Consider the following 25,363-nt stretch of genomic DNA (forward strand, 5'->3'; position numbering starts at 1 on the left):
ACCAAAACCCGGAGTAGATTGAAAACACAGAAAGGATCTGTTCACACAATGGTGAAATTGAGTGGATGGCCGCCATATAACGGTAAATAACGGCCATTATTTCAATATAACAGCCGTTGTTTTAAAATAACAGCAAATATTTGCCATTAAATGGCGGCCATCCACTCAATTTCAACATTATGTGGACAGAGCCTTTCTGTGTTTTCAATCCACTACGGGTTTTGGTTGCAATGAGGACCTGACATGAGGACCAAATACTGCCTGAAGTATACTGTGTGTGAACCCAGCCTCATACTGTACAGGGACAAGTGTCTGTTTTTTTAATCCAGCCATTTAATTTTGTTGTTTAAAATCTTATATTTCATAGCATTATGATCAGCTGAATTAGACAGGAAAATGTATTTTAATTCTAGCTTTGTACATAATGGGGGGATTTATATAACATGGTGTAAAATAGAATTGGCTCAGTTGCCCCTAGCAACCAATCAGATTCCACCTTTCATTTTTCAAAGAGTCTGTGAGGAATGAAAGGTGGAATCTGATTGGTTGCTAGGGGCAACTGAGCCCAGTTTGATAAATCTCCCCCAATACGGTTACTTTTATACTAATTTTGTACTTATTTGCTTAATTTAGCTTATACAGCCCCTGGAGCTGGCTGTGTAGGCTCTGTTTTCTATTTGCACACAACCTTTATGATTCTCCTCTGCAAAGCACCTTTTGTATGCCCTCCACTCTTTTTCCATTATGAGTGAGCTGTCCTCCAACGTTTCTTTACCCCCTGTCCAGTCTTTGAGCTGGTTGCTTAGCGTGGTCTTCTCTTGGCTTTATCTCCTGATCGGCACAGGTCTGAACACTCAGACCAGGACCGATCAAAACGTTTGACACGTCTCTATGACATGTCAAAAGTTTTTTTGTAACGACAGTGACACCTTAACTGTAAAAAATAAATAAATACTGAGTACATCTGTATACACCTTTACGTTTGTATTCTATAAAATGTATCTTTCCATGGGAACGTGGGGGCAAAATTGCTAAAACTTTCATTTTCTTAGACATTCTCAGGTCAGCATTGTCCTCGATATTTAGATTATATAACAGTGATTTTAAAGGGGTTATCTGGGGGGGGGGGATCTTTAAAATCAACTAGTTATATAGATTTGTAATTTGTAATTTATTTCTATTTAAAAATCTCCAGTCTTTCAGTACTTATCAGCTGCTGTATGTCCTGCAGGAAGTGATGTATTCTTTCCAGTCTGACACAGTGCTCTCTGCTGCCACCTCTGTCCATGTCAGGAACTGTCCAGAGCAGGAGAGGTTTTCTATGGGAATTTGCTACTGCTCTGGACAGTTCCTGACATGGACAGAGGTGGCAGCAGAGAGCAGTGTGTCAGACTGGAAAGAATAAACCACTTCCTGCAGTACATACAGCAGCTGATAAGTATGGGAAGACTTGATATTTTTAAATAAAAGTAAATTACAAATCTATAAAACTTTCTGAAACAGATGATTTCAAAGATTTTTTTCCCCTTTTTCCTTTAAGGTTATTAAGTTACTACATTATAATTGTAAAATGCAGTCAGAATATTATATATTTCCTGTATCTACACTCAGTCACCCATGCAAAGTGAGCTGGCCAAGAAGTCAACATCTGATGACACCTGCTACATTGTGTTTCTGCGTGAAGTAAAAACTAATAGAGAAACAATGTTAATGTATGTAACAAAAACCGAGTGGTCATAGACCTGCGCCGACTCCTAAAGTCCCAGGAATTCTAGTAGCTCTGCATCCTATTGCTTTAATTCTCCAGTTACATCAGAGTTAAATCCAGGCAGCATTCTAATATTCCAGCATCTAGGTAGAGCCATTCCTTCCAACGCCTCCCGGAATACCCTTATTTTGGTCAATCATCTCTGACAAGGTTTTCTTTTGCTTCATAAAGAAATAACAAGAAAAGAGAAGGAAAAAAAAATAGATTTTTCTGTGAAATTGAAAAATAATCTGGGGGTTGGAATCCACTCCAAACCTCTTGGTCGCTGCCCCTTCTCTCCTCTTACACACTCCCACCCCTATTTCTTAAAGAGAGTTTACTCATCCTGACTACTCACATGTTAAACCTTCTCCTGTGCAGAGCTCTGCACCGCTCACTGCTCCCCAGCTGCAAGGTGCTGCACTGCTCGTCCAGCTGTCCCTCCAGAGAGTCTCAGTCTTCTTCAGAGCTGAAGACAGCAGCAACCTGATGCCAAGCAGACAGCTGGGACCACAGAGGTGAGTTACAGGTCTGTGTCTTACTACTCCATGCTTTAACTTTACAGTAGAAAAATGTAGCAGAAAACATTTTATTATTTTTTAATTACCTTTATTGCCTTACGTAGGACCCTGCTATTTATTAGAGAGGGTTGTGTTTCTTTAAATAATTGTAACCAGGGTGAATGTGTTTGTTCCTTTGGAAATGTCTGTGCACAAGCCATCTAGTACAATGTAGACTAACAGGTGCACTGCTTATCATGCGATACATATCTGTTGGTGCTATACAAATAAATATTATTATTATTATTAGGACAGGAGAGGATGGGTCTTATCATATAGATTTGGATGCATTTTACTTTTTAGATACTGGATGAATTTTACTATTTAGGTGTTTAAAAAGTTTGGGATTCTGCATTGTCTATTGGAATGATGTCAGGAAGGGTCTTGGGGTACTGGGCGGATGTAAAATATTGGGGTTATGCCAGATATAGTATAGGTGTACATAAGAGGTACCTGTTCTGCTGAAAGTTTGTTAGAACAAGATGAGAAGAGTTGGTGCTTAGTGTCCAATAGGAGGATGTAACAGGTATGAGGCTATTCTAATGAAGGTCTATATAGTAGATGCCCATACGTTTCTATTAGGAAGGACAGGTATTCTAATGAGGGTCTATATAGTAGATGCCCATACGTTTCTATTAGGAAGGACAGGTATTCTAATGAGGGTCTATATAGTAGATGCCCATACGTTTCTATTCTAATGAAGGTCTATATAGTAGATGCCCATACGTTTCTATTAGGAAGGACAGGTATTCTAATGAGGGTCTATATAGTAGATGCCCATACGTTTCTATTAGGAAGGACAGGTATTCTAATGAGGGTCTATATAGTAGATGCCCATACGTTTCTATTAGGAAGGACAGGTATTCTAATGGGGGTCTATATAGTAGATGCCCATACGTTTCTATTAGGAAGGACAGGTGTTCTAATGAAGGTCTATATAGTAGATGCCCATACGTTTCTATTCTAATTTAGGTCTATATAGTAGATGCCCATATGTTTCTATTAGGAAGGACAGGTGTTCTAATGAAGGTCTATATAGTAGATGCCCATACGTTTCTATTCTAATTTAGGTCTATATAGTAAATGCCCATACGTTTCTATTGTAATTTAGGTCTATATAGTAGATGCCCATACGTTTCTATTAGGAGATATTCTGTAAGGAGTAAATGCTCATAGGGATGTAAGAAGTAGGCATTATACTGAGTGCATTAGGTTCTGCAATGACTAATTGCACTACTCATGGAGTGACAGCCACTGTTCACAAGGTTCCAACAAGGTTCCATTGTTTCCAAGGTTCCAACAAGGTTCCAACTCCATATATTTCTATGGACTATAGCTCAGTCCTTAAAGGGGTTATCCAGCGCTACAAAACATGGCCACTTTTCCCCCTCTCTTGTCTCTAATTCAGGTGTGGTTTGCAATTAAGCTCCATTTACTTCAATGGAACTGAGTCCTAAACACCACCCAATCTGGAGGGGAGAAAGTGGCCATGTTTTTGTAGCGCTGGATAACCCCTTTAAAATCATTCCCTCAGTATAGCCTTGTCCTAAGAGGTAAGTGATCGCCAGAAAGTTCATGAAGAAAATGGGCCCCCCCCCAGGGTGTCCTACTGGGACTGTATAAATAATGGGGGGGACCTGCTGAATGTATATTTGCAGGATCTAAGAGGTAGTTTTTCTGATGAATCTTTATTATGGTATAGTGAGAGGTGAGAGGTCATCTACAAAATACCTATAAGAAGGTTAGACATGGTGGGATTTCTACTAAAAGCCCATTAGTGCAATGTGAGAGGTAAGTGACCTTTAGAGAATGGATAAAGTAAGTGTCCTGGGCCGTCTCAGAGACAGGTAATAGGGATGCCAATATTCACACTATAAGATGATTCATTTCGTCCACATATTACGTGTTTCGGAGCTATAGCACCCCTTCATCAGATTCAGAACAGTCTGTCCTGAATCTGATGAAGGGGCGCTATAGCTCCGAAACGCGTAATGTTTGGACAAAATAAATGTATCAGGAGGTTGGGCAAGGGTCTGCAGGATACCGGAGCTGGATTTGTATTAGAGGATGGATTAGCATGCAGGCCTGTGTAGAGAAGTGTGTGAAGTGTATGAATCCTTCTTTATATTAGGAAAAGAGGTCGCGTCAATGCGTTGGGCAGTGCTTGTATCTCTTTGGACATACATACATGCCTGGATAAGGAGCATTGTCTTAAAGGAGTTGTTCACCAAAATTTATTTTCTTTTAGATCAAATGGTGCCAGAAAGTTATACAGATTTGTAATTTACTTCTATTTAAAAAAAATCTCCAGTCTTCAAGTACTTATCAGCTGCTGGATGTCCTGCAGGAAGTGGTGTATTCTTTCCAGTCTGGAGAGCAGTAGAGCTTTTCTGTGGGAATTTGCTACTGCTCTGGACAGTTCCTGACATGGACAGAGGTGGCAGTAGAGAGCAGTGTGTCAGACTGGAAAGAATACACCACTTCCTGCAGGACATAAAGCAGCTGAAATACTTGAGATTTTTAAATAGAAGTAAATTACAAATCTTCGACCTTTTTGGTGAACTACCCCTTTAATAGGACTAGGATAGTATCTGAAATAGCACAATATTAGTCTATGTATTAGCTTAACGTTACTCTGCTCTTCCAAAAACATCTGTCCCTGATCTATTCTCATCTGTCCCTTATCTGTCCTTCATCTATCCCTCTTCTTTCCCTTATCTGTCCCTCATCTATCCCTCATCTGTCCCTCATTGCTCTTCACTTTAAAGATAGATCTTGTCTTTCATGTTTGGTCTTGACCTTGAATTTCCATGTGGTTCATTCCATTTCAGTCCACGGAGATCCCCAACTAGGCCGATGCCGTATTACTTCTATGTTAGTATTTTATTTATATATATATATATATATATATATATATATATATATATATATATATATATAGATTAAAGTGTAGAAGCTTTAGGATCAGTGGTGGGATCCTCTGTTAATCCGGAAGTTCGTATCTCTCTATGGAGACCATAATGCATGTGACCACCCCTTCCCATCCAATGGTTAGTTAGTCGTCCTATAAGGGATTTCTGGTATTTTTTTCATTGATGGCCTATGCTCAGGATAGGCCAGTAGTATCTCATTGATGGCATCTATATTGTATTGTGATCATGCAGTTTACCACAGCTCAGCTGTCATTGAAATAAACAGGAGCTGAGAGCTGAGTTGCTGTAACCCAGTACAGTAAGCTGTTTTCATGTCTTTTTACTGTGTATGGAGGCAAATGCTGGATGTCCGACCTTTATAGACCATCAATAAAATAAACAGTCCTGAAAACTCCTTTAATTGTTTTCCTTGTTGGTATGATGCTCACATAAGTATTATATCTTAAAGAAACGGTTTCATATAAAACGACCCATTATTCATCAGCAACTGCGAGGCTGGAAGGTCACCAACATGCTGTAAGCAAAGAGCTCCTTACTGGAATACGCTGGTATGATTACTAACAGGCCGTAGCATTTGCCTTTTATTGAGGTTCCTAACTGTCCCATTGTGCAGTAGATAATAAAGCTGGAACTTCTAGTTTGCTCCGGGACAGCAGACATTCTGGGTATGTAAGCACCTCTTTTTATAAGTTTACTTGCCCAGTTAACAATATACTGTAGCAGTTTATAATAAAATTATATATAGAGTGGAACCTTGGATTACAACTTGGTTTTGCAATATAAGCTAACCGTTTAAAAAGTTGTAACTTGGTAAACAAGCAAGATTTGGCCCCCTGTGTCCCCATCCTGATATTGTACTGGGTAGAAAGTTAACCCACTGCTGTCTGATCAACTATGCCGGTGATCGGACCCCTTCCGGCTCTCCACCCTGTAGAACTTTGGAGATCCTCCTGTGGAAGCGAGCAGCTTGGCCTTATCTCCTCTCCCTGCTGCCGGAGGACTGAGTGTGAGTAGATGCCCTTCTACTCTGGGGTTCAGGCAGCCTAGATCCTGCATGTACAGATGTAACCCAAGCGGTGAATGCTTCAACTCCCCGCTGGATGGTGTATGATTACGGCTTCCCTCTGACCCTTGTCTTAACCCCATGACCGATAGCTGCTCCAGGCAGCCAGCACTAGTACCAGCACCAGCAGGTTTGCAGCCACCTGGGGAGTTGTATGTGGTGGGAGAGTTAACTGACTAACCCCTTCCTTACTGATACATTTTTCTTTATTGATACAGAACATCATACTTACCTTATTTTTGAGTCGTGGAACGAATTGTCTGCAGTTGTCTTTTATATATGAGTGATTTGGAGTACAAGCACGTTCCCAGAATGAATTATACTCGTAATTAGAGATGAGCAAATTTACAGTAAAAATAAAGCGGATCACTTTGTTAGCTCAGCAATCTGCTTATCAGCCGACTGCCTTTGAAGTCTATGCTGCTTCTCCCAGGGTTCCTGGATCAAGTCCTGGGAAACTTCTTTCAATTTCTCAGGACTGGATCTAGTTTTTCCCAGAGCCCAAAGCGTCATAGACTTTAAAGTGACTCTGTACCCAGAATCTGACCCTTCCAAACTGCTTGTACCATCAGATAGCTGCCTTTACTCCAAGATCTGTCCTGGGGTCCGTTCGGCAGGTGATGCAGTTATTGTCCTAAAAAACAACCTTTGCAGCCCTGTGTCAAATTGGCATGGGCTAGAGTGTCTGTGCGCTAGGATTGCACATAGGATTTTTCCTATTCATCACCTGTCTGAACAGTGCACAGGTACCTTAACGATCCAACACATGTGCAGTGTTCACAGGTGATGAATAGGAGAAATTGTTCTAGGGGCATTCCTAATGAAGAGGGTGGGGAGGAGGGACGGAGGGGTGTCTCATTCCTAGGTCATGGGTACTCTAGGACACACCAATTTGACACAGGGCTGCAAGTTTAAAAGTTGTTTTTGAGCACAATAACTGCATCACCTGCCGAATGGACCCCAGGACAGATCTTGGATTAATAGCAGATATCCTAAGGTACAAGTGGTTTGGGGCGGGGGGGATTGTGGGTACAGAGTCGCTTTAAGGGAGAAATATGATCTCAGCTGATCCTCAGAAAGCAGCGTAGGCCACCTTTTACCCTAATCTGAGTACAGTCGCTATTCTGTATTCTTTGTCCTTTCTTTTTCTTTTCTCTCGATCAGCTGAAAGTAAGAAAAGAAAGAAGGAGAAAAGGAAAGGAAAAAATGCTTAAGATGTTTGGACAGACTGAATGGAAATGTGATGATGTTTGCCTCGGTGTTCTGCTGCTATTCTGGTTGCCACGTGCTCTGGAAGGGGTCTAGGGCACTATTGGCAGGGCCAGTAGAGGAGGTGTTCACCAGCATTTTGGCAGTGGCGAGGAGGAGTTGAACGTCTATGGCTGCTGTTGTGTCCTGAGACTACGGAAACATCCTTACCCAGCATGGATTTTCTCTCCTAGAAGCTGCAATATAATCCGTGCCGTCAAAATATGTAAATGTAGACTATGGTTCTGTAACATTCAGTGTTTTACGATGCTTCTTGTATTTTATGTGATGGCGTTTTATACATCCCATAGGCCTCCCTATGCATAGCTATATACTGTACATGCAGATGGCTATTACTAGGTTTCCTTTGCGGGGTGTCAGGACTGTAGGAAATACATACCAAATGTTGGATGGAAAAAACGGAATACATTTTTTCCTACTCAATGTTCTTTCTGTAAGAATTTTAGAACATGTGTCTGAAGTTAATAGCGTTTGAGCAGATTTTTTTTTTTACTGCTAATACATAAATAAAAGTGCAGGTTCAGCCTGGTGCCACTATCCAATATGACATTAGGGAATAGTGTCTCAGCTATTCCGTTAATACGTATCTCTACTTAAAATTGTTCCCTTTTTTGATCAATTTAGACCAATGCGGATTTTCAGATTGTATTTGCAGCTGCTCTATGGTTGTTGTTGTTGTTTTCAGAATACAGGTGTCATTGTGTGAGCCGAGAAACCAAAAAGACTCGATTCAGTATGCTGGTGGGCATCATGGCACTGGTATCTCATGCAATATAACTGGCACATTGAAAGTGGTGGATGCCATCAACATGTCCATATCCATGGCTGCAAATATAAGACACAGGAAATTTAGACTATTGCCTTATATCCTTGAAACAATAACATAGTAAACAGCCTATTCTTACATTTCTGCAAGCCCCCTCCCCCCCCCCCCCCCCCGCCTTCACTGGTATCATCCTACGTCATCTTCGGGTCCCCAGCTGAGCGATCCCGCCCCAATGACTTGTCTGGGGGTGACAGCCTGCTCAGCCAATCATTGGCTTCAGTGCTGTCCTATCTCAACCAGTGATTAGCTGAGCAGCTTGTCACCACCAGATGAGTCCATCCGGGAAGTGGAGATGGGATCGCTCAGCTGGGGACCCGAAGATGATGTAGGACAACACCGGGGGAGGGCAAAAAAGGTTTTGTTATGTTATCCCCATGGAAAACCGCATATGAAAAGTTATTATTGAGCGGAATACCCCTTTAATAGGTGAATATTCTGGCTTCATAAAACAGAAATCACAGATTTGTCACAAAATAACATTGGTTTAATAGCTGAACATTCTGGCTCTATAAAAAACACACCTGAAACTAATGAAATGAAATTATTTTAATTAATGGCATATGATTTTCCAGATCACGTACAGAAAGAAATGATCTACTTATTCACAAAAAAAAAAAGAAAAAAAATTCCAGTTCTTACTTTTGTTTCTCCCCACTGGCTTTTTACGATGGCCTACGATACTCTACATCAAGCTGGTTCAGGTTTTCTTGAAGCTCTTAGAGACACATCAGCTCTGCAGAATGGAGCCATGGATGTCATGGACCAGTTTTAATTTTTTAGAATCCACCATAAAATTTTTATCAGATTGAGACTCATTAAGAGATTGTTTTCTGGCCTTGGTATTCGGTTGATATTCCTTTCCGAATGAAAAGCTTAAAGGGATATTCTCGTTTCAGCTAATATACTTGTACGTTTAGTCAAGATAAATACAGTATATTTGCAAATACATTCATTTAGCAAACTTGTATTTTTCTCCTATGCTGCTTTTTTCCTCCCTTTGACAGCTCCTTGGTTACCGACCACCACTCTGCTCTAAAAACAGTGGTCTGGCTGGGGTGTATATACATATAGCTATAATGTGATGTATAGTGAGATAGTGTATATAAATGATTAGAGATGAGGGAACCTGGAGCATGCTGGAGTCCATCCGAACCCTAACTTTCGGCATTTGATTAGCGGTGGCTGCTGAACTTGGATAAAGCCCTAAGGCTATGTGGAAAACATGGATATAGTCATTGGCTGTATCCATGTTTTCCAGACAACCTAAGAGCTTTATCCAAGTTCAGCAGCCCCAGCCAATCAAATACCGAACGTTCGGGTTCGGATGGACTCAAACCCGAACCCGGTTCGCTCATCTCTATAAATGATATGTATATTCACCAGACAGAATGTTGTAAATGTATTATTCAAAATAAGGGCAATTTTAATGTATTCTGCTTGTCAATGTGCAGCTGGCCAAGTACCATACAATAGTTTCCGTATGTGCCGTCCCATCTTGATAAATACTGTGTCTAATTCGGTGCAGCTTCTTAACAGAAAGAGAATGGAAAGCACAATGAACAGACAGTACCCTATAACCAAAGCTAGTGCTGGATTATTCTTTTTAAGCTTAGAAGAATGTAGAAGATAGTCTTCTAGTGGTGAGTGGATTGGCCAAAATGTTTGGGTTCGGCAATGTTATCCAAACCCAAACGCTCGCCGCTTGATTCCCTGCAGCTGCAGAAGTTGGATGCCTCAGAGTTACTATTAATGTTGAGCAGACTCAACATTTCCTTCCTTTGGAGAAGTTGGGTGCTGCCCTAGGGAGTCCTGGAAAACATGGATTGGGTTCGGCAATGTAATTGTGATAGGTCGGATTGGGCTGCGGTGCCAGGGTGTTGGGATGTGGTAACCTGCTTTGGCCGGTTTACTATCCCCAATGGATGGCAACTTCCGGGGTTGTTTAGGGTCATTTGGTCACTTGTCACGGTAGCATGGAGTGGTAGCAGACCCACCTGGGTTGTTGGTACCACCACTAACAGAAAGGGGAAATAATCAAAGTATACAGTGGTGTGTGGGTGCAGACAGATTTAATCAAAGTCTTGTGCGTCTAGTCAAAAAATATAACACTTTACTGAAGTAAGGTTCAAGTTTAATAGTACACGTGATACAGTAGTGCAAATCTTGACACACGTGGTTAGTGCTGACACAGAGGTAACCATTGCTTGTAGAAGTAGAAGGTTCTTTGTAGAGAGAGAAGAAGAGGAGAGGAATTGCAAGAGGAGCCCTGCCAAATGTAGCGAATTTGCTCTGCCAGAACAGGTATATAGGTAGAAGAGATAAGATATTCGTACTTACGGATGCCAGTAGTGGCTCTGAACCACCTTATGCCCCCTAGTTACGAGATACCCATCCTAGGTGGGTAATACAAGCCCCAGTCGTCTTGCACTCCACAATAGGATACATAGACCTTGCACGGTGGCTTTGTCCTACTAGGGTCAGTTCCTCTTGCTTAAGTAGACTGCCCTGCACTTTTTAGAGAGCTTCCTGGTGTAAGCAAGGGTTATTCCTAGGTGGCTTCTCTCCTCTAAGGTGAGCTTAATACTGCATAGTAACTGTAGTTACTTTGCTGAGAGAAATCTGTGGTTGCTATCTTTGGTCTCTGTCAGGGGTCATGGCCAAAGCCAGGCCCTGGCTAAACTTCTGCAGAGATTGTGTTTTGTTTGCTTCCTCTCACACTGAATCCTAAGTAAAGACTGAACTCACTTCCTCCTCCTCCTACAGGGGCTAAAACGGAATCCTCCTGTGATTGGTGGGGCTGAGTGTGTGTGTGAGAGAGAGAGAAGAGATAGGATAGGAGAATAAGCACCTCTGACTGGTCAGAAAACAACACATGATGAAAAACACAACTAACCCTCAGTGACTTCAGCTGTGCAACAGGTCAAACCAAATAGTGATGACACCTAGTGGGGAAAACACAGTATTACATCTCCCACTTGTGAACCTGAGAGAGTGACTTGCTCAGGTACTCTAGAGAGCACCAGTGGTGGGACACCACATTATCTGAACCTGAATGCCTAGAACACATGGATACAGCTACATTTTCACAGATTCATTCAACACTAGTAGACAGTTTTTAAGTGTGCCAGTTTTAATAAATCTGTGCATATCTGCATCATTTCATTGCATTACTACATCATGTCATGGCATTACTGCATCATTTCATTGTGTTACTACGTCATTTCCTTCCATTATTGCAACAAAACTCGGGGTGTGAACTTAGCCTATAGAACCCGTTTAACTGACTCCCTAATTGCAATAATAAAAAAAAAAAATATTATTTTTTTTTAACTTTTTTATTTTTTATTTTTACAAATGTGCTACAGTATATTTTACAGAAAAAGTAGACCTAAGTGGGTTAATAGGGGTCTGTACTGAGTAAATATTTGGATTGTATTTCATCAGGATATCTAACTAGCCTAAAAACAATCTGAGTGCATATAGGAAATGAAGTGAGGCCCATGTTTAATTTGATGCCCACACAGGCTTCCTATTCTCTTGTAATTGAGAATTCTGCTATACACAATAGTCGCCGGGCCGGCCTGAGTAAATGTTGCGTAGCTGCTGTTGATTGTTTTTGCAATATATCTAAAGTGGTGGAATTCCTTCGGAGTCATTAACATTTGGTAGCTGGCAGGAACGGAATGCAGCCCCAATACAAACCTGACTGATGAAGACAGTCATTTCCAAAAAATTCCAAAAGATCAAATCCTCATCACATTTCTTGGTCTCTTTACTTACAAATATCTCATTAGACGATTAAACCGAGAACGTTATAAGACTAAAATATGTTTTGTCAGATAATTCAAAGTAAAATAACTCCTGAATACAGTATGTCTGATACAAATGAAATAGAACCATGAAAGTATGTGGCCACTGATTATAACCATATGCTGCGTATGCAAAACGTGGCCCAGATTGCGGTGGATTTGGACAGAACCCCACACATCGCTAACAAGTGCATAAAAACAAGCATCGAGCCATCTAACTCCCCGACACAAAGCTTACTATTGAAGAGTGCCTGCCATAGAACTAGGGGACTATCATGAGTAGTGATGAGCAGATTCATGGATATTTGGATTCACTTGGTTCAAAAAAAATTGAATAAAAAAAAGTTTAGCGACTCAGACTTTTACCCGAATTTGCTCATGGACCCAAACCCCATTGATGTCAATGGGGATCTGAACTTTGAGCAGCAAAAATGGCTGTAAAATGGGGGTAGAAAGGGGTAGATTCCAACCAAAATGGGGGTTAACATACAAGATGAGCTAAATCAAATAAAATTAGAATTTTAAACTCAAATTCTTATAGAATTTTTAAAGCAATTTTTGAGTGTAACAAGTGATTTATATTAAGAATAAACTGTTGCAACCTTCTGCAGCGTGGCGAGTGGTTAGGAGGGCAGTGGGGAGGATGCAGAGCATTCCGTGGGGTGATGACTAGGTCCTAGAGTCTAGAGGTAGACACGCAGCCCCAGACACCCAGGGGCCAGTAACCAGGTGGTTGGCTGGTACAGGCCACCGAGCCCAGGGCACACCTAAGCCAGCTCAGAGGAGCTCACTGGCATGGCATCTCCACTGGCAAAGTGCAGTGATGACAAGACATGGGTGATATGCAGGTTGTGTCACCAGGTAGAGCTCTGCCAAATAAAGTATAAAGAGGTTAACAGGGATATGTATAGGTAAGAACTGGGATAAGTAACAACTGGGATAGGGATGGCAACAACGGCCGTACTTTTACGTAGTGTGAACATAGCCTTAGAGTGGTAAAGCTGCAATGTCAAGCAGCTGCTGTTGTAGTAGTTGCACGGGGGACAGTATCACTTTAGGGAGAGTCAGTAGGGGATTATAATAGGTCCTTTTCGGGTGGTAGCCAGGGGCCCTGAGCTCCTGGGGGCCCATAGCCACCCAAAAAGACTTATACTTTCAGTGGTGTATTGTCTCCTGGCTACAGTTCCACAAAGATTTGCAAAAAAAATCCTGCTTTTTTACAGCAATTTTTTACCACAAGTCAAAGGCATCATGATATTATCTATCCTGTACTATGAACACCACATTAGTGCTGCCATAGTTACTGTGGGGTGGGGGCCCAGGCTTGGTAAACAGCCCAGGGCCTATGGTAAATTAATCCGCCCCTGGGGAGGGTCCTTATAAAAAAAATGATCATAATAAAAAAAAATACAACTCCCATGATGCCTGGACAGCTAAAGCTTTGTCTGTCCAGGCATGATGGGAGTTGCAGTTTTGCAACAGCTGGAAAGCCAAGGTTCCCTACCCGTGGTAAAATATACATTGCCCACAGCAACCAATCACAGCCCAGCTTTTAGCTCTGATAAAATGAAAGCTAAACTGTGATTGGTTGCTATGGGCAGTGTACACTGTATACTTTACACCCTTTGATAACTCTAGGCCTATGTGAACAGAGCCTTATATCCATCATTGAAACCGAGCACAAGTAATAGAATCCCTTTTTAAATGAAGGCTACTATTTGAATAGATTTATTTTGTTAAGTTCTGTGGAATCCCTTTAAGTATTACTCGTCATTTTCACCTCAGTATTCCAGAATACATACACCCCCATGTACTTGGGAAAATGTATGTGCAAGGATTTAATGTTTCCCCTGGTATAATTAAAGCACATGAAGATTTAGTGTTAGGTCAGTGCTATAAAAGAGAAACGGTAGTAGGGGTCCTGTTTAAAAGGCGTCTACTAAGTCTGGTCTGCTACTAAGATCTTTGGCATAGTACGTTCATTATACCTTTGCTGGGAATTAAGAATTATTTTTATTGGGTTGCCAGCCAATACCCACTGCCAACACAATCACAGTTAGCTGGGTCTTTGATTTGAAGGGGTTGTTCACCAATTTTTTTTCCCTTTCAAATCAACTGGTCCCAGCAAGTGCCAGTGATTTGTAATTTACTTCTATTACAAAATCTCCAGTCTAAGTACTTATCAGCTGCCGTATGTTCTGCAGGAAGTGGTGTATTCTTTCCAGTCTGACACAGTGCTCTCTGCTGCCACCTCTGTCCATGTCAGGAACTGTCCAGGGCAGTAACAAATCCCCAAGCAAAACTTCTGTAAAAGACTGTAAATAATACAACTTCCTACAGGGCAGGAAGTTGTGTCCTGTGTCCTTGAAGTCCTTGAAGACTTAAAATTTTTAAAATAGAAGTACCGTATTTTGCTGCGTATAAGGCGACCCCTGACTTTTTAGAAGGTTGTCAGGGGTTCGCTTTATATGCCAGGAAAATGTTAACCCCTGCCTGACCGCAGCCCTGCTAAGGCCAGGCAGGGGTTAACTGCAGCTTAATTAAAAAAAATAAAAATTTACCTCACCTAAGGCCTGTTGCCAGCCTCCGTGCCTCCCGTACTTTTCCCGGTGCAGCCAGTGTGACATACACTACCTGCGCCGGAGATGGCCCAACCTCTCCCAGGCAGCTGAGCGTCTCATCGGAGAGACTCAGAGACGCTCCGCTGCTGGGAGAGCTTTGGGAGAATGAGAGAGGCGCCGGAAGTTCCCGAAGCTTTTATAGTTTTTATAGTGGTCGCCCCACACGGTGGGGATGGGGCCATATTTTTGAGCCCCCCCCACTGTATGGGGTGACCATACCCGGCGTATAAGACGACCCCTGACTTTCGGGGTTAAAAAGTGGTCTTATACCCCGTAAAATACGGTAAATTACAAATCTCTGGTACTTGCTGGGATCGGTTGATTTAAAGGATTTTTTTTTTTACGAACGCAAGGGTTAACCTCCACTTCCTAACAGCAGCAGACGTTCGTACTACCATGTAATACACATTTCCTGAGTCTACCAGATTTCTAGACACAGCATAGGCCTTCGCTTGGAAAACAGTCAGTAGTGGGAAAGGAAACTCCGGAGTTGATCAGTCTACAGTCCTTTGAATCCATAAGTCATGATCCAATTACTGACCATATAATCAGAGCTTACCAGTCCATTAAGCAGCAAGTGGCAGGCTGCTGGGCATTCTTGTCTGCAGCTTCATAGACAGGCTGCCCACCTCAAGGGCACACCCTCTCCTTCCTCTTACATTCTTTTGTGAAACGTCCCGAAGGGAAAAATGACTTTGTGCTGATTTGTCTGGGCTGTGTGTTCACCTCCAAATTAGTCTTTTATGAAACAGCCCGGCTCAGAAGACTTAATTTCATTAAAAACATTCTTTTCATATTTTTATAAAGCCCGGAAAATCCAGAGTGCTTACGCGGGGAATGCAGTCGGAATGTAAATGGGCTTATTGTGCATTAGGTACTCTATTATATAAAGAAAGGGGAGGTCGGGGGCAGAGAAAGTTAACTGTGTGAAGTCTGTAGAAAAGGTGATGATTTTTATTGTTATTATTCAGCATATAAGATGATTACACTGTTAGGTTTGTAGATGGGATCTGTCATCTATCCAGGCTAGTGTGTATATGGCGCTGTGTGAGCCAGAATGAGCAAGAGTATGCATATGAGAAACATAGCGGTCTACTGGTGTCGCCAACGGGCAACTGGCAAGTTGACAACAGTTGCCTGGGATCCTAACTACCGATACCGGCTATGATAGCGGCGGTCAGGCAGTGACAGGACTGGTGGTCAGGACCAGGTAAGTATGTTTTTACTACTTTTATGTTTCCCTCTGACATCCCATATGTCTCCAGGGTGTAATGCCAGAGGGAGACCAAGCTCATTCAGCTCGGCACCGCTGCATCCCATCCTTGCTCCGCCCCCCCCCCCCCCCCCTTGCTTAACCAGGAGGTGAGAGTGGAGCGCACCGGGCCAAGCTGAAAGAGAGGAGATGGGACAACCCCTTTAAGGGCGGCATAGTGACTCACTGTTCAACTTTGTTGTCATGTAGCACTAAGGTTCTGGTTTAGAATCTGACTAAGGCAATGTCTATACTGTGTGTGCATGTTCTCCCTGTGTCCGTGTAGGTTTTTCTACAAAAAAATGTATACTGAAAGATTAATTTAGAATTTAGATTGTGAGTGATCTGTGTGAAATACTGTATGTTGGTGTTATATGAATAAATTAGTATTGTCCTACATAGGAGAATCCTACATGAGAAAAACTGGCAATGTAAACTAGACAGTGCTTAGGATACATCACCAATGTATGATTGGTGGACATCTAACCCTATGGACAAGAGGCGGCTTCTACACACCATGTTGCCCTATCATTGATAATCTAGGTACAGGATCCTTGCCTAATACTGCATTAAAGGGGAACTCCGGCTAATAAAAACTTGTTTTCTATTAAAAGTACATTAAAAGTTATATAGATGTGTCTATATAATGTATTACCGTATCTGTGTGGTTCTGCCACACTGGTAGCTGATAGAAATCAAGAAGTAAAAAAAAAATGTCCCCTGTGCCAATTCACATTGTCTCCTGCTCCCTCCGCTACCCCCCCCCCCCTTAGGAGACAAATATTCTATGCCTCTGTCTCACATTGTGTGTGTTTGCTGGGGACAGGCTGATGATGCAGACAGGGAGCAGGGTGTGATCTCACAGGAGGCGCGGCTGGATCCCCCAATCCCCTGAGTGATTCACCATCTCAGACCAGCCAGAAGCAGGTGCAGCACTAATTTTACTGATTGTGATGGGTGGGGGACTGTGATGATCAGCTGAGGGAAAGCATTGCATTTTGGGAAATGCTATACCAGGAAGGACAGAAGCACAATACAGAGCAAAAAAAAACACCAAACAAATGGATTTTTGGTAGTTTCAAAACTGGGATAGATAGGTAAGTAATGCTATATGCTTCTGCAGAAGTTTCATTTTTTTAACCTCTACCTGGAGTTCCCCTTTAAGAATCTCCCTGCTCAGGGGAGTTTTATAACTCTGCAGCTTATCATTGTATTGATTCACCTACTATATCCCTGCACTCCTAGACACTTTGATGGGGAAGAAATGATAATTGTTTTATTTATATAGCGCCAACTTATTCCACCGGGCTTAGAAAAAATGCTCCACACTGGTCCCTGTATCCTAGTGCTTACAATTTAAAGGTGTTATTCAGGCTTAGAAAAATGTGGCTTCTTTTTTCCAGACTCTTGTCTCCAGTTTGGGTTTTGCAATTCACTTCTATTAACCTATTAAGCACCCATGCTGTACAGGTACATCATGGAATCCTGTCACTTAAGTACCCATGCCGTACCCGTACGTCATGGAGTCCGGCAGTGCTTTGAAGTGAGCTCAGTGCTTTGAAGTGAGCTCCATGATGTGAATCTCCCGTTCCACCACATCCCAAAGATGCTCTATTGGATTGAGATCTGGTGACTGTGGAGGCCATTTGAGTACAGTGAACTCATTGTCATGTTCAAGAAACCAGTCTGAGATGATTCTAGCTTTATGACATGGCGCATTATCCTGCTGAAAGTAGCCATCAGATGTTGGGTCCATTGTGGTCATAAAGGGATGGACATGGTCAGCAACAATACTCAGGTAGACTGTGGCGTTGCAACGATGCTCAATTGGTACCAAGGGGCCCAAAGAGTGCCAAGAAAATATTCCCCACACCATGACACCACCACCAGCAGCCTGAACCGTTGATACAAGGCAGGATGGATCCATGCTTTCATGTTGTTGACGCCAAATTCTGACCCTACCATCCAAATGTCGCAGCAGAAATCAAGACTCATCAGACAAGGCAACGTTTTTCCAATCTTCTACTGTCCAATTTCGATGAGCTTGTGCAAATTGTAGCCTCAGTTTCCTGTTCTTAGCTAAAAGGAGTGGCACCCGGTGTGGTCTTCTGCTGCTGTAGCCCATCTGCCTCAAAGTTCGACGTACTGTGCGTTCAGAGATGCTCTTCTGCCTACCTTGGTTGTAACTGTTGGCTATTTGAGTCACTTTTGCCTTTCTATCAGCTCGAACCAGTCTGCCCATTCTCCTCTGACTTCTGGCATCAACAAGGCATTTCCGCCCACAGAACTGCCGCTCACTGGATATTTGTTCTTTTTCGGACCATTCTCTGTAAACCCTAGAGATGGTTGTGCGTGAAAATCCCAGTAGATCAGCAGTTTCTGAAATACTCAGACCAGCCCTTCTGGCACCAACAACCATGCCACGTTCAAAGGCCCTCAAATCACCTTTCTTCCCCATACTGATGCTCGGTTTGAACTGCAGGAGATTGTCTTTACCATGTCTACATGCCTAAATGCACTGAGTTGCCGCCATGTGATTGGCTGATTAGAAATTAAGTGGTAACGTGCAGTTGGACAGTTTTTTTTTATTGTTAATAAAAATAGTAAAACATTCTAAAAGTCAGTTTTACTGTAAAGTGCATTACATAAACAGGGAACCCACCCAATTTGCAGAATTGTATTTTGTTCCCCAATTTTGCCCCATAAATGATATTTTGGGGGTTCCATCATACATGGTATGGTAGGTCAAAAGGCGCCTTTACAAAGTACACCTGTTCCTGAAAAAACAAGCCCTTACATAACCCTGTAGCTGAAAAAAACCCAGTTATGGCTCTTAGAAAACAAGGAGGAAAACGCTAAATTGAAAATTGTCCCGGTCCTTAAGGCCGTTTTGGGCTCTGTCCTAAAAGGGTTAAAGTGAATGGAGCCTACACCCCAAAAAGTAAAATATGGACCATGCATGATATATGATTTTTCATTGCATCATTTCTAGCAAAACTCCCAAGCTGTAAGCAATTATTCCACTCAGATAAAATACATGTTGAATCATCCCCCCCTCCTGGAGACTAACAATTCGTTTCATACTTGTTATTACCTTTTTAGTCTCCTTCCCCCAGTTCTTAGCTTTTTGCTGGAGACAGAGAAAATTGTGTGTGAGCTATTCTCTCCGCGTCCCCACCGCCCCCTTCCGAGATGGCTTCTTTAAACAGTATTCCTGGCAGGCTGTCTCTGCACTCTGTAATGCCTCAAAGGTTCATCTGAGGTCAAGTTGCTCGTGACAGTAGGGAGCTGAGTATAGGTCCCTGCAGATTTATGTACCTGTGCAGCCCCCTTCCACCCCAAGATGGTAGGAGAGCTGGGCCTGGAGCTGGTACTCCAGGAGCTAAAATGCTAATTCAGTCCAGCCCAGCTAAAAAGAAAACAAAAGACCAGAATCGCTGTATTTTGTATCGGCCTAAGAAAAAACAAACATAAACAAAAAAAACAACATAAATGAGGTAATAAAGTCATATATATGAAAAATTTTTATCAATAAAAACTACACATCTTCCCGCAAATTAGACTGCAACCAGCTCTGTCACGAGAAAGATAGGAATGCTATGGATCTTGGAATGTGAAGTTTTTGTAGATTTTTTCAGGATAATAGTTTCTATTGTTAAAGTAGTAATAGTTTAAAAAAATAAAAATGCAAATTTGGTGTGGCTGTAATTGTAGTGACCCGGAAAACACATTTATTATGTTATATTTGCTGCATTAGCATAAGTTTAACCCCTTCCCCCATCACACATTCTGGGCCTCAATGCCCAAGTCATTTATTCTGTTTTTCCATGGTCGCCTCCCAAGTGGTATTACCTTTTCATTCTTCCACCAACATACCAATACAAGGGCATATTTTTTGCCTGAGAAGTTGTATTTTTTATTGGTACAATTTTGGAATGCATATGCAGTTACTGTTTTTAGGGGGCAAATAAAAATTTTTTTTTTAATAGTTTTTTTATTTTTTATTTCACCAAATACACTGTATACACATACAATAAAATAATCTCAGGGTCTGCTAGATCGCCTATTCTATGGCCCGATGATCGCTGAGCGAGGGCTGCAGGGACATTGTTACCGATGTCCTTGCAGCCCTTGCAGCATCATACATTACCTGTCCAGGCTTCTTCGCGCTGTCTTCATCCCCGAGTCCCGCGCGCTCTATCTTCAGAATGGCTGGTCATCTGACAGGCCACACTCAGCCAATCACAGGCCGCGGCGGTCCCGGCCTGTGATTGCCTAAACGCTCCGTATTGCGCTGCTGCTTGTGAAATCGTCGGTCGCCCGCCACGCACCGCTATTCAACCGTAGCGATGCGCGGTGGGGGAACAATGATTTTAGGTCTGGCCCTAAATGAACGATCAGTTGATGACACGATCATCGGCTGATCGTTCTCTCTATTTCACCAAACGATAATTGGCCGAATCGGGTCAAATGGGGCCGATCCGGACGATTATCGTTACTATGGAATAGGGCCCTTATTGTTCAGATGTTAATAGATGCGGCGATACCTATTTTATTTTATGTATTTTTTTTCTTGTCCCAAAAGGAGACATTAACAGTGATCATTGATCATTACTGTAATACACTGCACTAATCACCTAGGCTATGGTCTCACATTGCATTTATGTTAAATCTTTCCTGCACTGCTAACCGCAACGGCAAGTTTATGTACTTACATACTGCAGACAAGATTAATCTCATTAAGAGATTAATATTTAAAGTGTCAACTTACAGTCCTTATTTTTTTTAGTTATCATGCTGTAAAACAAAGTTATACTTATCTGTATGTAGGTTTAGCCCCTGAAGGCTGCTATATAACAGCCATACTTACTGTATCCAGGTCCAGTCTCCTGAAGGCAGCTGTATAACAGCTATACTTACTGTATCCAGGTCCAGTCTCCTGAAGGGTGCTATATAACAGCTATACTTACTGTATCCAGGTCCAGTCTCCTGAAGGTAGCTATATAACAGCTATACTTACTGTATCCAGGTCCAGTCTCCTGAAGGCTGCTATATAACAGCTATACTTACTGTATCCAGGTCCAGTCTCCTGAAGGTAGCTATATAACAGCTATACTTACTGTATCCAGGTCCAGTCTCCTGAAGGCTGCTATATAACAGCTATACTTACTGTATCCAGGGCCAGTCTCCTGAAGGCTTCTATATAACAGCTATACTTACTGTATCCAGGTCCAGTCTTCTGAATGCAGCTATATAACAGCTATACTTACTGTATCCAGGGCCAGTCTCCTGAAGGCTGCTATATAACAGCTATACTTACTGTATCCAGGTCCAGTCTTCTGAATGCAGCTATATAACAGCTATACTTACTGTATCCAGGTCCAGTCTTCTGAATGCAGCTATATAACAGCTATACTTTTTTTTTAAAGGTTTACAACAGCTATACTTACTGTATCCAGGTCCAGTCTCCTGAAGGCAGCTATATAACAGCTATATATACTGTATCCAGGTCTAGTCTCCTGAATGCAGCTATATAACAGCTATACTTACTGTATCCAGGTCCAGTCTCCTGAAGGCAGCTATATAACAGCTATATATATATATACTGTATCCAGGTCAAGTCTCCTGAAGGCTGCTATATAACAGCTATACTTTTTTTTTAAAGGTTTATAACAGCTATACTTACTGTATCCAGGTCCAGTCACCTGAAGGCAGCTATATAACAGCTATACTTACTGTATCCAGGTCCAGTCTCCTGCTATATAACAGCTTTACTTACTGTATCCAGGTCCAGTCTCCTGAAGGCTGCTATATAACAGCTATATTCACTGTATCCAGGTCTAGTCTCCTGAAGGCTGCTATATAACAGCTATACTTATTGTATTCAGGTCCAGTCTCCTAAAGGCAGCTATATAGCAGCTATACTTACTTGTATCCAGATCTAGTCTCCTGAAGCTTTTTAGTTTGGTGCTGGTTGAAAAAAACCGAACCCGTAAATAGAATGGCACTGTACATGGGAATCGGGCCATGGTTCAAAAATAGGACTGCGGCACCAGCTTCCCCATGCCAGCATTGTTCTATCTATGGGCAATACTTAAAGTAAATGTACCACATGAAGTCCCGGCCAGTACATAGAGTCATGGCTCAGTGTGTCCATCAATCACATGACTGCCTTCTATCTGTGAGCGCAGATGGCCTGGGAAGCACGGGACTTCCTGTGTTTAGACTGCTGTGTCTAAACACAGGAAGTCCAGTGTTTTCTATAATAAGTGAGAAAAAAAATAATGAATGTAAATTGCAGACATGCTTTATATCACATCTACTGCGGATTTAGATTTTGAAAGTTATATCAACAGGGACACTTTCAATAAAAATAAACGGCAGATCAGGGGCTGCGCCATTATACTAGACTAGACTAGAATGTTGACCTTCAGTATACTTAATTTTGTTGCAGCATTTAAAACTTTCTGCTACTGTCTAGTGTTCGTATGGGAACTGCTTTACTTTAAAGGCTGTTTTACTAGAATAAAACATGACTGATAATTAAAAAGTGTCTAGCACAGTAGCCTGCTCCTGACAGTCCATCATCAGTTGAGTTATAATGCAAATACTAGTGATGGTGTCCAGTCCAGTATAAACAATAGTCTTATATATCTCTATAGACCAGAACAATATCTCAGTCCCTAGTTTTGAAGCTAGCACATATGTGCTTAAAGGGGCACTAGATTTGTAATTTACTTCAATTTAAAATTGTCCGGTCTTCCAATACTTATCAGCTGCTTTATGTGCTGCAGGAAGTGGTGTATTCTTTCCACTCCGAGGCTATGTTCACACAAGTTAAATTCCGTGGGAATCACTGCCGTTGTTACTGAATAGCGGCTGCAGAAAACCCTGTCAGTGCACCCGATGCGCACGCATCAGAACTTAGCAACGCTAAAGATCATCCGGCCGATACTGCAGTACCGGCCGGGATGATCTTTTCTGAGAGCAGCCGTTCCGTGACCCGGCCAGGTCACGGAACGGCCAGTCTCATACGTAGTCTGAACATAGCCTGGTCTATACTGCCACCTCTGTCCATGTCAGGAAATGTCCAGACCAGGAGAGGTTTTCTATGGGGATTCGCTGCTGCTTTGGACAGTTCCTGACATGAATAGAGGTGGCAGCAGAGAGCACTGTGTCATACTGGAAAGAATACACCACTTCCTGCAGCACATACAGCAGCAGTAATGAAAGACTGGACATTTTTAAATAGAAGTAAATTCAAAATCTGTATAACTTTTTGAAACCAGTTGATTTTAAAGAAAAAGATTTTCGCCGGATAACCCCTTTAAATGTGTCATATTTACAGTATCACCTTCCTCATTCACCATTGTTTTTGGCTGGATAGAGTCTTTATCCACCCTAAGCTAAACAAGTAAAATGAGCCTATTATTTGATTCAGAAGCGGTTTATAATGAAAACACAGCCGATTCCGGATCTCAATTATATGGAAAACACAGGACTTTACAAACCTGTCCCTCCCTACCTTATTTCTAGGACATTTCCAGGCTTTTATATAAGAAAGAAAATGAATTGAGTTGTTTCTTCTATTGAAAAAAAAAAAAAAAAAAAAAAGAGAGAGGGAGTTGTACATTTTCATGTTGTGTTTCCCCCCTTTCATTTTTACAGGAATAAGCAGTTGCTTACTTTGGCGTTTTCCCAGCTGGTTCTTTTAAAGTTACAATAAAGCCTCATTTTGCTGCTGTTTTCTTTTAATTCAAACCAGAAAACGCCAGCCTCAGGTCCAGCCAAACAGGAAGGCAAAAAAGCAACGATAATTGATCGTCTTTTACTTGTGAACTTTTACTCTATAGATTTGCAGTATATAAGATGTACAGTACTTATAGCTAAGGCCAAAACTGTATGAGCAGGAGCAATGCTAGGGAAGAGTCATAACTTCTTCTACAGTTTCTTTTTATTTAAAGGGGTTTTTCGAATTTAAATCTATTTGTCCCCTATTCAGAGGTAGGGGACAAGTATGAGATCACCCCGGGATGAGATCACCTGTGCCCCCCGGGATCTCTAGATTGGCGCCCTTGCTCCTACACATGACACGTACAGACGCTTTTTAAGATATTCTATTCTAATTCCATAGACATCAATGTGGAGTTGGTCTCCCCTTTTCAGTACTAACAGTTTTAATTTTTGTTAAAGACTGCAATAGGTGGGCACCACTAGAGGCGTAGCTAGTATTCACGGGGCCCATAGCAAAAAAATTTAAGGGGCCCACCTCCCCTACGCACAACACAAAGCACAGCGCATGTGTGTATATATATATATATATATATATATATATATATATATATATATATATACATACAGTGTATACTCTGTGATGTGGATAAAAAATAAAATCTCTTGTGGCCAGAATCCTGGCTGCAGCCACAAGAGTTACTGGCAGGGCAGGGAGCCAATGGCTGCTTGCTATGACAGTCCACTGTTTTTACATATAAGGGCCCGCTAGGAGCTGTTATGGTTAAATACATAAATAGATAGGTGCAGGAACAGACTACCTTCTGCCTAAACCCTTATGTACTGCAGTGTGTAAGTGACCCAAAGTTTCCTTTCCTTTTTGCACATTTTCCTTTCCTACTTGATTGCGCAGCTGGAGAGCAGAGGTCAAAGGTTATCAGTGCAGTGAAGCAGAGATCTCTGTCTTCTGTTTGTTAACCCTTTTTTTATGTTGCAGCATCTAAGTAAACCTTGGGTCACTCACACACTGCAGTACATAAGGGGATAAGCAGAAGGACACACACTCTTACCTTCTCCCCCAGGCCCCCTCCTGCACGGGCCCCATAGCAACTGCCTACCCTGCCTCTATGGTAGCTATGCCCCTGGGCACTACCCCGATAAATAATTCCAGTAGGTGCAAAACCAACACACAAGGAATACACAATAAGGGTACAAACCCACTTGACGTATTTGCTGTGTGAATCAGTCTTAAAAATAATCAGGCAAAACGCAGGTTGGCTTTATACAATTGTTCTGCGTTAAAATACGCAATTGCGTATTTTTGAAGCGTGAAGTTTGTTGTTAGCAAAGCATCAGTTGTTAACAACCTGTGCGAAAAAACGCATGTAGCTTCACGCTTCAAAAATACGCAATTGCGTATTTTAAAGCAGAACAGTTGTATAAAGCCAACCTGCGTTTTGCCTGCTTATTTTTAAGACTGATTCACGCAGCAAATACGTCAAGTGGGTTAATACCCTTAAGAAAGAGAAGAAAGCTATGTGCCAAGAAGAAA

The 25,363-nt window shown here is 41.9% G+C and overlaps 1 protein-coding gene across 2 annotated transcripts in view; it reads left to right on the forward strand.

The window, feature by feature from the left end:
* Positions 1 to 2,119: 2,119 nt before the first annotated feature.
* The window catches only part of COL8A2 (collagen type VIII alpha 2 chain), a 116,008-nt gene continuing 92,764 nt past the window's right edge, over positions 2,120 to 25,363 (forward strand). The window contains exon 1 of one of the 2 annotated variants that reach the window (XM_069971662.1): positions 2,120 to 2,276. The gene's annotated coding sequence lies outside the window, so the exon portion shown is untranslated. The remainder of the gene's footprint in view (positions 2,277 to 25,363) is intronic. The other variant, XM_069971661.1, reaches the window with a different exon arrangement.

The sequence above is a fragment of the Dendropsophus ebraccatus genome, chromosome 5, assembly GCF_027789765.1.
Source record: "Dendropsophus ebraccatus isolate aDenEbr1 chromosome 5, aDenEbr1.pat, whole genome shotgun sequence".
Lineage (NCBI taxonomy): Eukaryota > Metazoa > Chordata > Amphibia > Anura > Hylidae > Dendropsophus > Dendropsophus ebraccatus.